Source organism: Pelodiscus sinensis, chromosome 17 (genome assembly GCF_052426305.1).
Source record: "Pelodiscus sinensis isolate ZL-2025 chromosome 17, ASM5242630v1, whole genome shotgun sequence".
In the NCBI taxonomy this organism is placed as follows: Eukaryota; Metazoa; Chordata; order Testudines; family Trionychidae; genus Pelodiscus; species Pelodiscus sinensis.
In genome coordinates this window covers 644,656-653,669 of record NC_143068.1, presented here as the reverse complement: position 1 = coordinate 653,669, position 9,014 = coordinate 644,656, and the positions used below count along the sequence as shown (strand labels likewise).

At 47.0% G+C, this 9,014-nt stretch overlaps 1 protein-coding gene across 6 annotated transcripts in view; it reads left to right on the top strand.

The window, feature by feature from the left end:
• Positions 1-5,726: 5,726 nt before the first annotated feature.
• Positions 5,727-9,014, top strand: part of RALY (RALY heterogeneous nuclear ribonucleoprotein) — a 220,611-nt gene continuing 217,323 nt past the window's right edge. For 3 of the 6 annotated variants that reach the window (XM_075901521.2, XM_075901526.2, XM_075901522.2), the window contains exon 1: positions 5,796-5,967. The gene's annotated coding sequence lies outside the window, so the exon portion shown is untranslated. Of the gene's footprint in view, positions 5,750-5,795; positions 5,968-9,014 lie in introns of those variants that run through there. The other 3 variants (XM_075901523.2, XM_075901528.2, XM_089769634.1) reach the window with 2 other exon arrangements.

The window sequence follows — 9,014 nt, the reverse complement described above, 5'->3', positions numbered from 1 at the left end:
CAGGGCACTCCAAGCCAGAACTTTTTTGCAAGCGGGGCACCCCTTAGAGCTGTGTGTCCGGGGTGGGGGTCGGGACCCTTTAAGCGCAGCCCTCAGCTAGCCTGAGACAGCATCTCCATGCTCTAAGTCCTCCTTTTATGCCCTGCCGGCACTGCTTCCGGCCATCCTTAAGCCCTGTTCAGAGTCCACTCAATGTGGACTTGCTAGTTCGAACTAGCAAAACGCTAGTTCGAACTAGTTTTTAGTTCTAGACGCGTTAGTTCGAACTAGCTTAGTTCGAATTAACTAATTCGAACTAAGTTAGTTCGAACTAACTTTGTAGTGTAGACATACCCTGGGGTACTTGAGAGAGAATAATTATTTTTTCTCTTTATTGGAATTCTTAAAGTCTGCTGTTGCAGATGTGCTGCTCTGTAACTTTGCAGGGAATTCTCTTTTTGCTCTGACAGTTTGCTGCCTTGTTATTCTTTTTGTACCTAAGGAAGAAAATAATAATAAAAACAATCATCAGAGAGAAACAGTATCCAACTGCCCTACCTCTGTTCTCCAGACCACAATCAAGTCCAGAAGACTAGAATTAGGGAGATCTGTGAATGGGAAGACCCAAATATTTTAGGTCTAAATATATTGTTGCAGATGTAACTTTGGGTACTTCTACACTAGCCCCCTAGTTCGAAATAAGGAGGCTAATGTGGGCGACCGAAATTGCAAATAAAGCGCGGGGTTTAAATATCCCGCGCTTCATTAGCATGTTCCCGGCCGGTCGCCATTTTGGAAATTGACAAGCCCGGAAGAACTGCCAGCGTCTACACGCGGCAGAGAAGGGAGATTCCAAAATAAACCCCTTACTTCGAATTACCAGTTAAACCTCATAGATTCCGTTTGGATCCATGGAATGAGGTTTAACTGGTAATTCGAAGTAAGGGGTTTATTTCGGAATCTCCCTTCTCTGCCACGTGTAGACGCGGGCAGTTCTTCCGGGCTAGTCAATTTCCAAAATGGCGACCGGCTGGGAACATGCTAATGAAGCGCGGGATATTTAAACCCTGTGCTTCATTTGCAATTTCGGTCGCCCTCATTAGCCTCCCTAGTTCGAACTAGGGGGCTAGTGTAGACATACACTTAAGGTCTAGATTTTGCAGATTTTTTACCTCCATTTCTAGGGGCAAGAAGTGCTAGGAGGTGGAAGATGGGTTCAGCGCAGCGGTGGGCAATATTTTTTGCCTGGGGGCCACTTCAAAAATTTGTGAAGTAGCCCCAGGCCACCTGGAAGGGGAGGGACCTAAACAGGAAGGGGCAGGGCTACCCCACCCCCAGACCATGATTGGGGAGACCATGGTCTGGGGGTGGGGGAAGCCCCTTTGTCTCCCTTCCCACTAGGCACCCATGCCCTGGAAAAGGCTTGGCATGCTCCCCCACCCCTCGGCCAATTGGGGTCTGGGGAGCGTGGAAAGCCTCCTCCCGCCCTGTGAGGAGCACGTGGCACTTTGAAGTTCAGTGGGCTCCTCGCAGGGCTGAGGCAGGGCGAAGGAAGCTTCATGCATCTTCCCTGCCCCCAGGCCCTGATTGTCCTGGAGGCAGGGAAACAGCAGGGCCTCCGCGGGCTGGGAGGTCAGCAAAAAGCTGAAGAAATTGCTAAGCAGGAGAATTGCTGGACATATTGTCTTGGGTCCAGGGCACTATCTCTCTGAAGGGGAGAATGGCTAGTGGATTCAAAGTTGCTGATCCACTGGCTCCACTGCTCACGTATCCCTGACCCAGGCCTCCCCCTGAGCACTTCCTCCTCCTCGAAGCTTGGATGCAGAGACACACAGGCTGTGTCTACACTGGCCACTTATTCTGGAAAATCAGCCGCTTTTCCAGAATAACTTGCCAGCTGTCTACACTGGCCCCATGAATTTCTGGAAAAGCACTGATGATCTACTATAAGAAATCAGCCGCTTTTCCGGAAATACTATGCTGCTCCCGTTTGGGCAAAAGTCCTTTTTCCGGAAAACTGTTCCGGAAGAGGGCCAGTGTAGACAGCACAGTAGTGTTTTCCGCAAAAAAGCCCCGATCGCGAAAATGATGATCCTGGCTTTTTTGCAGAAAAGCACATCTAGATTGGCCACGGATGCTTTTCTGGAAAAAGTGCTTTTCCGGAAAAGCATCCTGCCAATGTAGACGCGCTTTTTCCGGAAATACTTATAACGGAAAACTGTTCCGTTTTAAGCATTTCCGGAAAAGGGTACCAGTGTAGATGTAGCCACACTGAGCATAGTTCTCTGGTGCAGACCCCTATTTCTACATGTGAATGGCTCTGGTTCCATGGGCCCTCTGTGAAAGTAAGGACAGTGGGGAGGTTAATTTGATGCTATATTCCCCTCCTACCATAGGAAGAGGAGCTTGGCTCTTGGATCCCATGTCCAGCTCTTCCACAGATGCACTATGGGACCTTTGCCAACTCATTGATTTTTAAACTTAAAAAACAACCAATAGAAATGGTTTCCCTACCCATGTTGTATCATAATATTTTCTGCCCTATGACGGGGAAAAAAGTAAAAGGAAACCAAACCAAACAAACAAAAAACAAGCCCCAACCAACCCCATTCAGCCAATCATGGGAGAAGATAGTTCTCTTTCTGATCAAAAGTCTTAATTTCAGAAGCATTTTTGCAGCATTTCTCAAAGGGGCACCTATCTGCAGGGTTATTAGTAAGAAAAAGGTTGTAGGTATTAAGTAAATACTTTCCTTTCCATGGCAAAAACCCTTATCCAAAGAATTATTTCATCAATTTTTCTTATTAATTGATGCTACCAAATATTTTCATTCTGCTCTGAATCCACAGATCTCAAATCACTTTATAAAGGATGGTAAAACTGTGATTAAGGTGGGTCAAAAAATGGGATTTTTGAGTAAATGTAACGCTTGTGAAAAGTGGCCAATTTTGAGGGGAAAAGATATTTGACAAAAACTGGAAGCCCAAAAACTTTATAAATAAAAAAAATTGCTAAATACTGAAAGATTTGTGTCCAAAACCAAAAACATACCTTACTCTGAAATGTCACTGCAATGCTTCCTGGGAGTTGTAGTTCAGTTCTTCACAATCGTCTTCTGACTCACAATCCACAACTTGACTACATCCTCAATGAGTCTCTGTGGTTGTCTGCCTTTTGTAGTTGTGGAAAAATGGTGCCGTGGCTACCTGCCTGCCATAAATCATGGCCTCCCCTCACCAAGACCAACCGAGGGCCTAATTTTGTCAAAAATGTTAAGCAATTTTTTTTATTTCAATGAGATTTCTCACTTGAATAGTGGTTTTCAGGATTGGATCTGGACTTGAATAATTGACCAGTGGAACACTCTTCCACAGGATATTACTAAAACAAAGAGGTAAACAGGGATTGTTAAAGGGTTATTTATTTACACGAATAATAGAACATACTTAATCTTGGAAGGGTTCGATTTTATTGATTAAAGCCAATTTCACCATATGCACAAACCAATGACAAATATTTCCATTGATCATAATTAACACTGACAGGCAAAGTAAGAAATGTGGTGCTTAAGATTTTATTAGACTTTGCTTTAAGGCTATTGACATTTGTGTATTTTGCCATGTGAAGTTGACTATTTTTCTGTTAACAGTTGCAAAGCTGCAGCTTGTTGAATCTCGACATTGATGTCATTAAATAATTCTCTGATATCCATAATTTCCTGAAACTCGGAAGAATTAAAGTGATGACAATAACAAAGCTTAAACATTACGATACTCTGTAAAAATTATGATAAAAATCAGATACCATCACTTTACACAGGAGAATTTTAAACAGAGAATTTTAAACATAAAACTCTCAATTCTCCAGTCACAAGTCAAGGTACAAGCTTAGAGCACATAAGAAACACTTCGTCTGTAGGCAGCAGATAATTATATAATTGTGCTTTTTCATACTTGCACCTTCTATAACATCTGGTGCTGGCCCCTGTCAGCAGGACCAGCCCTAGACGAGCTGTCGGCAACTGGTGCCATATGTGAAACGCGTGATTAACGCCCCCGCTTCCAAAGCCTTCAACGGCCATTTTTCTTGGTGCCCTAGGCGACCACCTAGGTTGCCTGTATTGACGGATCGCCACTGCCTGTCAAAGACCAAATACTGGGTCAGATGGAGACCAAGGCCTGGTCTACACTATACCAGGGAGGTTAGCGTAAGGTACGCAACTCCAGCTGCGCAAAATGCATAGAGTTGGCTTACCTTAAGTTGAACCTTGGCTGAGTCCACACTGCAGGAGACTGATGGCAGACAACACTCCTGTTGGCTTCCCTCACTCCTCCCAAAAGGAGTGTGAACTAGACCCGCTAAATTGAACACCAGAAGATCGACCTCCAGAGCATCAATTTTCCGGAAAGTATAGATGTGCCCCAAGTCTGTTCCAGTCCTGCAACTGCTATCTTCCTAAACGAGAAGATTTCCCCAGTGTTGCTTGGGTCCTTAACTCAATTAATTTTTGTTTTTTAGAAAATAAAATGAAAACGTCCAGGCTTCGTTAGAATTATTGCTCTGGGCTTGGGCTGGGGATGAGGGGTTCAGGATGCAGGCTGCCCCAGGGAGAAAGGACAACTCCAGCCTGCTCTCACCCTAGCAGCTTGGGGTCAGGTGAGAAGCGTCTCTCTGTGGCCATTGCAGCTCCAGCGTCACAGTGGAGGGAGGGTGCGCATGTCCCCCAGCTGGGGCAGGTCCAGGTTGGTCTGTTCCTGTGTTCCCCAGCCGGAGTGAGGAATGCAGCAAACTGGGCACTTTCCCGTCGCTCGCTTCCTAAATTCCCTAATGGAAACCATCAGCAATTATCCTCTATGAAGGGTGAGCCTCAGACTCCCCTGCCCTTCTTAAAGGGCATGGGAGTGGGAGGCTGAGGGCTGGGGCAGACCCACAGGGGGGCAGGGTCCCCAGCCAGTCCTTTCACCTGCCCGGCCAGTCTGTCTCTTTCCTGTCTGGGGGCGAAGCAATCCCATTCCAGGCACATCCTGTGTCCCTGGCACAGCCAACCCCTCCCTTGGCTTAAGCCAAGAGATCAATGGGGTGTCCTGGCTCTTACGGTTGGGGGCAGTTCTTGCAGACAGACGGACTCTCGCACAGCTGCCCGGAGGGACAGACACGCTCGCAGTGACTGACTGCGGTGTGTGAAGTTTGCAGCGCGGAGCCCGCGGGACTCTGTGCACCCCGCAGACCCCCCTCAAGGAGCGGGACCCCCCCCCGCTACAGCTCCGCTGCTGCCGTGCGGGGAGGGCTGCTCACGTGCGTAGGGCTCCCGGATCGTGCCCCGCACCCGGCAGTGACCGGGGTGCGGTAGGACGCCGGGCTGGCCCCGGGGGCTCCTCTGTGCGCTGCCCCCCGACATCCAGGCGAGCTGCGCGCCCCGGGCCCCCCAGGAGCCAGCTCAGCCCAGCCCTGGCACATCTGGGCCGCGGGGGGGCACCTCTGGGCACATCTGGGACGCGGGGGGGCACATCTGGGCACATCTGGGACGCAGCCCAGCGCGGAGTAGCTGCCAGCCCCGCCCCGCGCTCCCCTGTTTGCTAGAGCCGGCCTGTTCCATCAGCCGCCGGGGGGGGGAAGCCGCCTCCCCGTTCCCAGATGCGGGGCATTCCGACCCTCCCGGAGGGGCCTATTAAAGCCACGTCCCCCTGCCCAGCCACACCCCTGCAGGCTGCGCTGCTGAGCCCAGGAGAGGAGGTGGGGAGGTCTCCCCCCCCGCCTGGCTGCGGCAATGGTACGGCCGCGGGGAGGGCTCTCCGCTGCCCGGCCGGGCGCTGCGGCTGTCAGTTCTCCTGGCGGCTCCCTAGAGCGGAGGCCGGGCGCTGGCTGCGGGGCCGCGGTGGCTGGGCAGTGCGGTGCGCGGGGCAGGCTCTCCCTCTTTCCTCCTCCTCCTCCCCCTCCTCACTCCCTTCTCCTTCTTTGACATTTTTACCTCTGACATTTTCTTGCTCGGTGAGTATTTTTTCTTCCTTCTTCTTGGGCGGCTTCCCCCTCCCCGAGTCTTTTTCTTGTCATTAATTTAAAACACCCCCCACGTCTTTCCCACAAAAGCTTCATGGGATTTTTTTTCCTAACTCAGACCCCTCTGCTCTGTGTCGGCCCTTGCAGGGGTGAGGGTTAGCAACTCAACGCGCCTCCCGATGCACCCGCTAATTCCCCGCCTTGCATCCCTCTTCTTTCCCTTTTAAAAAACTGATTAAGCCCCCACCCCCCCTTTTTAAATAAGAAAGTCTGTTTTGAAAGTGTGTTTGTTTTAAGCACTTCTCTGCTTTCAGAGGCGATTATCCATCTTGTGGCAGGTGCGATGTTTGAATGCTGTGTGGGGTTTCTTCTTTCTCTTAACTTTTTACAATTTTTGTCTCCTCCCTCTCCTCCTTTTTTTTTTTTTTTTTTTTTTCTTGGCTGTTTGCATTGCCTCTTGCAAAAATACATAGAATCTTCTTGAGAGAGTTTTTTAAAATATGGATTTGTTGACAATGAGAATTCCCCCCACTTCCTTTTTAACTGTTCTTTGGGAGTTTGGAGCTTACAATGTTCTTCATCTGTCTGGTGATGTGGGGAGAACAGCAAGGGGGAAAGAGGACAGAGGCATCCACCCCGGTGGGCTGAAGGATGAGAAACATTCGTGTTTCCAAAAACTGTCTGGGTGAAATCCTGGCCCCACTGAAGTCAATGGCAAAGAAGCCATTGACTTGAATGGGGCCCAGATTTTGCCCGCAGAGTGTGGGATAAAACCTTTTCTACCTTAATCCACTTGGAGGGAAACAATAAACCTGTTCTGATTGGATGACAGACCATTCTGTGTCTCAGCGCTTTACTGATGGAAATATATTGACCCAGGTGTGTCTTGTGTTTTTTGTCGTGTATTTTTGAGGCTGGATTTGCTGGTTCTGTGCTATGTTCAAAAGAATATTTTTATCCCTTGTTGCAATCGGGGGTTCAGCTTGGAAAAGTAGTAGTGAAATGATAACAGGTTATCTTATCGCACTCGTAAAATTGAAGCCCTGGACTCTCTCAGGCTAAGATTTTTGTTGTGCTTGTTGGAACTTATTTAAGATGCTTTGTGCTGACTGAATGCACTAATCAAATCCCATGTCAGCTTGAACCATACCTGAACAAAAGTGCTTTCTTTGTAGCCAATGGGGGCTGGAAATAAATCTTTTGTCGGTTATTGTTAAAACACTTTTTTTGTTTGCTTTTAAGTGGTAGTTTTCTTACATATAATAATTGGAGCTGACGGGTTGCCACTGTTCTATCTGTAGCTCTCCCCTGAACTTTAGAAGGTGGAAGGTTTTAAGGCTGCATTTGACAATTCTGAGGCAGGATGCATCCTGTTTCATATTAAAGAGGTTATTATTGACTTGTCTTCTGTGAGTAAGGGCCATAAGCGTGCTAATCAATAGCCTGTGTCAATATGTGGTGTCCAGGAGGGACCTGATATGGGAGACCTCTGCATGCCAGAGTTCTGAATGAGAGAGAACAGGGCCTGGGCTCAGACCTGCATTTGCTAAAGCAAATACCTCAAATCTAGCCCATATTCCCCTATCTTAGATTCCAGTTAGGCTAATCCATCTCAGGTAGTCAAATTGTTGGTTCAGGATCTGTCACTTCTGGTTTGGTGGGGGCAGGTTGAGCTGGGTTTTTGTATCATCTCATTTTGCTGTTTCTTAAGAGTTGGTTCTCATTTTTATTTAGGAAAAAGTTTCATGTAAATGAACTAAAGACCGCAAATGCAGAAGGAGCTTCAAAGCAATGTAAAATGTATTGCATCTTTTGTTTACCTGAGATTCCTCTTCCCGCTCCTGCGGGTAGAAGAAGACACACATGTTGTGTGACCAAAACCTAGGCACTGTTGCACGAAAGATATGTAAGAAGAAAAAGCTGTTTTGAATCTCTGACAACTCACCCACTTCCAAAGATTCTCACAAAGATTATTCCTCATAGTCCTAGAAGTTTTTAAAACTAATTTTTTTTAGCTGGAGAATTGGGCTTGTTTGAACCTGAGTGCATATAGTAAGGCAGGTATTATTCATTTAGTTCTCAGGGGGCTATGAATGAAAGATTGCCTGAATGTTGAGGTTGACTGTCAAGATAACATTGTGGAAGAATTTTACAGGAATGGCAAAGCAAAAGAAGGTGCGTCCCTTAAGAACCATTTCCTGTAGAAAAAGCCGTGATTTTGGAAGGATGTTTTGCTTAGAGGTTGTAAGGGGTGGGTTAAGTGTCTCAATAGAGTGGCGTGTGTGAAATAATACTGTGTCTCTCCAAAAAGAAAAGTTGAAAGCATTCTCAACCAAGAGACATTTTAGTTACCCGTGCATCAAATTATTAAATAAAAGCAGCAGAACTTTCCATGATTTGTGTTGTGAGTAGCTGGCTGCAACAGGGACTTTCAGGCCTAGTATTTTATGTCGAGTCAAAGGAAATGGCCTCAGGGTATACAAATCTCAGCAGCTCCTGATACACTAAAGCTAATGCAGAATTTTCCAAAATGTTAGTTTTGCAAGTCGGAGATGGTCAAAGAGATCCACATCTCTTCCTTTCCCCTGCTTAAACGAAAGACAGGACTATGCAGCACTTTAAAGACTAGCAAGATGGTTTATTAGGTGATGAGCTTTCGTGGGCCAGACCCACTTCCTCAGATCAAATTCTGGAAGAGAATGGGCATGACCATATATACCAAAGGAATACATCTCTATTACTTTTCCTCTGCTTAGTCGTTTCCTCTTGTGTCCCCCTCCTGCGCGGGATTGTATCTTGCTATTTGGAGAAACACAAAAGGAATGTACAGTGTTTCTGAATTAAAATGTATGGCTCTATGTGTTCAGGTTTCAATTGCATTGGAAGCTAGTCTGAAACGCTGGCTTGATTTGAAACCAGGAGCAGGAATGATGGAAATATCTAGCAAGTGGTACATGCTGGGGGAAAAAAACCTGAAATAATGAGCTGAAGAGAGCTAGCATGAGGATAAAATGTCACAGCAAATGGTTTATAAATTC